The sequence below is a fragment of the Euprymna scolopes genome, chromosome 27 (assembly GCF_053919585.1).
Source record: "Euprymna scolopes isolate OS-2025 chromosome 27, ASM5391958v1, whole genome shotgun sequence".
NCBI lineage: Eukaryota > Metazoa > Mollusca > Cephalopoda > Sepiida > Sepiolidae > Euprymna > Euprymna scolopes.
Window position 1 is genome coordinate 57,942,050 of NC_136508.1, and position 5,700 is coordinate 57,947,749.

The window sequence follows — 5,700 nt, forward strand, 5'->3', positions numbered from 1 at the left end:
GCCTTTTGTTGAATTCGAAAGCTTAGTCTCTTGTTAACAAGGCCGATAGCCATTAGTCGTGTGCTCTCGTGTAATGAATGAATGTGTGAATGTGGGATTGCCATCAGATTCTTAAAGATACACTAAAATGACCGAAAAATGGGTTGAAATGACTTCAATAAATAAAAAGTAAATGACTTAGAATGACTTTAATGAACTTAAGGATGAATTGAATGGTCTTAAGAATGACTTGAATGCTTAGAAAATCACTGGAATCCTTCGAACACAACTTGAATGATCTGGAGAATGACTTGAATGGCTTGGAGACTGACTGGTTGTAAAGTGGGTGATCATTTTACATTAAATTAATACAGAAAAGTGATTCCTGTCTTTATATGACAACGTTACAAACATAAGTACAGCATGTATTAAGAACAGATGCTACACTTGATTTTGGCCAAAAGGCCAAGAAAAGGGTATATATTTGCTCCCCCACCGATCAAATTCGGCACAAGGCCGATTTTTAATGTGAGGAGTGAAGGGGAAATCGGGGCCAACTCCCGGGGGAGTAGGGGAGTTGGATAGTGACAATTGGTATGAAGGGTTGCACTTACATTGACCAATAACTTATATGGGAGGGAAACCCCACATACGGTCTTTGCTTGCAGTATCTGCCGGGACAGATGCTACACTTTGATCTTGGCCAAAAGGCCAAGAAAAGCTTAAAAAGCTAAGAACAGCAAGACCTTAACCAAAAAGGCCAAGCACAAAAGTGTTACGAACAGACCGACGGACCGACGGAGTGACTTATAATGTCTCTTTCACGCGACTACAAATAGAGTCATTGGAAATCAGGCGCTTGGGCCCAACAAAATACTTTCGCAGAGCGTATGTCTCCGACCCACGCGCTAGACGCTGCTTGTTAATCCCGATATGAAACAGATTCTGTAAAATTCTAGAAAGTCTACGCTCCCAGGGGTTACCTTCTCTCTTTGAGAATGTAACAGATTATTGCTTATTACCCGAGGCAGCTTTATCAGGTAATGCTCACTGATCTACTTAGACATTTTTGTAGGGCAGAGTTCTCTTCTGCAGGAGTACTAATTCACTAGTCACACTTTTTTTTAACTGCGGTCAAATATTGACGTTGGTAGAGCAATAAATGTATGCTTAATTTACGTTTAAAATAGAGGTTAGATACGTCCACGTTTCTCTATTTAAAAAAGAAAACTATATATGTATGCTTAATTTACGTTTAAAATAGGGGTTAGATACGTCGACGTTTCTCTATTTAAAAAAGAAAACTATATATGTATGTATGTATGTCAGTCACTTTAGTTGCTTTTCCTATTAAGTATAAAGTATAGTCGATGATGCGTGAGTTTTAAATAACCTTTTAAATTTTTATGTCACTTAACAGATATAAAACATTCTAATTTCTAGTATTCCTTGTTTATGTTTACAATGCCACTCTTCTATTCGCCGACTGATATCTATATATGCAATTCGGTCGTCTGTTAGTCCTCTGGTCCGCTAGGCTTCAAGTAGGAAATTTAACTCTTGCTGGTCTGCTAATGCTTAAGTTTGAATATCATTTACTTTTGTGGACATCGTATTATTTTGCAACAAAATTTTCGTTTATCCATCACGTGTAAACTGATCATTGATCATTCATTGTTTTAATTGTTGGGTCTGACCATTACTTCTGATCTGAAATGGAACTCGTACATCAAATCGATTGGCAAGGCCGCTGGAAAATGGTGGGATCATTCTACCGTTTTCGTAGATATCTCGCTTTTAATGTAATGTTCTACCTGTATGAGAACCAAGTACCTCTACATATGGGCGGGAGCTGCTAAAATCACCTTATACTGCGTTGGCAGAGTATACAACACACTTCCTGGCCTAGTGGGGGATGCCCTTTTCTATTCGCTGCAACCTCTTCCCACAGAAAGGGCGTTGCGGGCATGTCGCTTCTTTATCGTCTGTTGAATGGCAAGTTCTCGTCTGAGTCCGCATCTACGGTCCTCACTTTCCTGACTTTCACAAGAAACACTCGTCTTGTATAAACCACTATCAATAACGTCACCCACCCTTTATCTGTGCTTAAAATCTAAACAAAGATTCCATGAGCAAAGCTTCCTTTTTAGAAATACACGCCTGTAGAACTCTCTTCCTTTTTCGTGCTTTCCGACTGACTTCGATATGATTGCCTTCAAGTCCAACGTAAACAAATTCTTGATGAGCCGTCCCCTTAATTAACCCAATTTACAAAATTCTTACTACTTACGGTTACTATGATATCGTCCCATTTACTACCGTATACTCATTAATATTTATCCTTGAGTAACCTCTAGACTTTGATAATAGTGACTCCTTTGTAAAAAAAAAAAGTATAGCCCGCCATAAGTGACACTCTTTTGGAGCTTGTAGGTTCAGTCTTTAGTGATGGCGACAATAACAATACAATTGCTAATTAATAAGGTCGAGCAGCTGATAAAAAGAATCAGATCATAGATTTCTGTGAAAAGGAGTAAATCTTTTCATTTCAAAACAAAGATTGAAAATGCAGCAGAGAAATCGATAACCGAAAATACGAAATTTTCGAAATGAAGAACCGGATATGCGCAAAAAAAAATGACAAAATAAGCACAAAAACAGAAAAACAAGTCTTAAAATAAAATCTGATCTGTAATCCCTCGTTTTCTATCGATATAAGCCGGTTAGTTTGCATAGGATTCGTTCGTATAGGGAAAGCTGAGGTTTAAAATAAAACCTAAAAAGAGAGAGATCCCCCAAAACTTAGCCACTTGTATATAAAACATACGTATTCTCTGTCTATCTCAGTTTATTCTTTTTGGATTCCGAAACGACTGAATTGATTTTCTTATGGCATTTCACACAGATATACTTTATATGTCTGGGAGTGTTCTTAGATATGTTTTGTATCTTTTTGAAAATCATTGTTCATCTATAAATCCGATTAAAAAAGGAATCGTCCGGTTTTGAACAAATTTTACAACCTTATAAAGCCTAACATCACAAGTGCATTCGACAAATTTTACAACCTTATAAAGCCTAACATCACAAGTGCATTCGACAAATTTTACAACCTTATAAAGCCTAGCATCACAAGTGCATTCGACAAATTTTACAACATTATAAAGCCTAACATCACAAGTGCATTCGACAAATTTTACAACATTATAAAGCCTAACATCACGAGTGCATTCGACAAATTTTACAACCTTATAAAGCCTAACATCACAAGCGCATTCGACAAATTTTACAACCTTATAAAGCCTAACATCACGAGTGCATTCGACAAATTTTACAACATTATAAAGCCTAACATCACAAGCGCATTCGACAAATTTTACAACCTTATAGAGCAAGTGCATTCGACAAAATGTAACACCCCACAAGTATAAATAAGTGAGTAAATTCAAAACGGAAGGAACACCTTAAACGGGAAAGCATTAACAAACTTCTAATGGAAGGGACCTTTTGGAGACTTAATGTCATCCAAAATCCATTTAAAATCAATGATCGCTGTTAACGAGAAATCATTGGTGAACAGCCGTTGCGATAACGCAAATTAATTTGTAAAAATTATATGAAGAATCGGAGAGCACTAGAAATTTGCGGAAACGTGTTGTCATTAATGCCTTAGAGAACCTCAGAGATGTTTTTTTTCAAAGAGAAATCTTTGATGACTTGTATGAACACTTCTAGTGAGGTAATAATAATAATAATAATAATAATAATAATAATAATAATAATAATAATAATAATAATAATACTTCAGTACGTGAGAATGGGAATCTCAAAATACTATAGGGCATAGACGTTCAAACAGATAAATTCGTCCAAGCACCAATATCGGATATCATCGCAGTGAACAAGATGGGAAATACCTTTCAGATCGTAGATTTCACAGTTCCAGCAAATAATCGGGCTTATTTAAAGGATGCGGAGAAGTGGAGCGAATACGCGAAACTGGCAAAGAGCTGAAAAGGATACGGAAGATGAAGTAATAACACTAGTAAAAATATGAGTACTGACAATTTGAAAAAAAAAGAACATTTAAAATAGGATGGGAGACATTGGGATCCAAGGGACGATTGAGAAGATAAATAACAATAATGAGCACAGTTGAATTATAAGGGACACAACCCCTTGAATGCAAAGACCTATATACCTGCACTCCAGACGCTAACTGAAACTGCAACAGAAAAAAAATCACTGCATCGAACCGAAAAAAAGGGAAACTGTATAATTGTAAGTTAAACCACCGCTAAGAAAGTGTAAGGATAAAAAGGCACCACAAGAAATAGGGTATTTATTTGCTCCCCCGCCGAGCAAATTAGGCACAAGCCCGATTTTTAATGTGAGGAGTAAAGGCGAAATAGAGACCAGCTCACCGGAGTGTAGGGGATGTATAGTGACAATTGGTATGAAGGGTTGCACCTACATTGACCAAGGTCTTATATGTGGGGTTGCCACCACATATGGTCTTTGCATTGCAGTATCTGCTTCGGCAGATACTACACTTTGATCCTGGCGCGAAGTCCAAGAACAACGGAATTTGGCACCACACTAAATAGTCTTGAAATGGGTAAAAAGTAACGAAAAGACTGAGAAGAGAAGTCACAAATAAGACCACCAATCGATGAGGGCGATTAGACTGGGACAATAAAGCGGTTTATTTATACTCAAATTTTAGTGAAGACCAATCGTCTTTGCAAATGAGCAATCATTAGTAAACGGATGTTGCCATAACGCAAATTCATCTGCAAATGCTATCGAAAGACAGGGACAGTATTGGAAATATGAGAAGACTTATCACTTAGATTTCAGAGAACACCACAAATTGCTGGTGGGGACGAATCTCTGAAGATGGCCTTTGTGAAAACTCTTAGTAAGTATGATATACGATTTTTTTTTTAAATTATGAGATGGCCATTGATATTTTTTGGTCATTAAGACTACTGTTTTCATCTCGTCTACAAGGGTATGTGACGTAATCAAAAAAGTACTTGGTAAAATTCAGTTGTAAGTTACACTTTATTAAATCATCATTGTGTGTAATACTCTAAATATAATTGCGATTTTCCACCCGGCCATGGCTGCCAGAATGAAAGCATGTTGTCTACGTGAATTACATAAAGGGGTTCGTGGAAAATTTTATGGAGATTACCGACTTCGATAGAAAGATTGTCGACAAAATATGTGTGTTGTGTAAATAAAAACCAGTCATCGGAAGCATCCACATAATAAGCATAATAATAAGAAGAAAAAGTAAAAGGAAAGGGAGTAAGAAGAAAAAAGAAAAAAAGAAGATAAAGGAGATAAATTAGATGAGAAGTAAAATTAACGGATAGATATAGGAATGTAGAAAAAAGAAAAAATAAGAAAAATAAGCATGCCAGAAGACGCATTAAAAAAATAATAGCAGAAACGCCCCACGTACCCCGGTCGTAAAATACGCTAAAATATGATATTTTAAATTATGAAAATGTCACATATACTGTTATAGAATCAATTTTCTATCGACTCTTATATATTATAACGTTGTGATTTCGAAAATAAGAAAATATATCCATATGATTTGGGCGGATCAGATTTTATAGAAACTGAAATCAAGCATCATAAAGAATATATATATATATATATATATGGATATATATATATATGTATATATATATATAAATTTACTAT

The 5,700-nt window shown here is 36.0% G+C and overlaps 1 pseudogene; it reads right to left on the minus strand.

The window, feature by feature from the left end:
• Window positions 1-320: 320 nt before the first annotated feature.
• LOC145249225 (U2 spliceosomal RNA) lies at window positions 321-457 on the minus strand (annotated as a pseudogene).
• Between the last annotated feature and the right edge of the window lie 5,243 nt (window positions 458-5,700).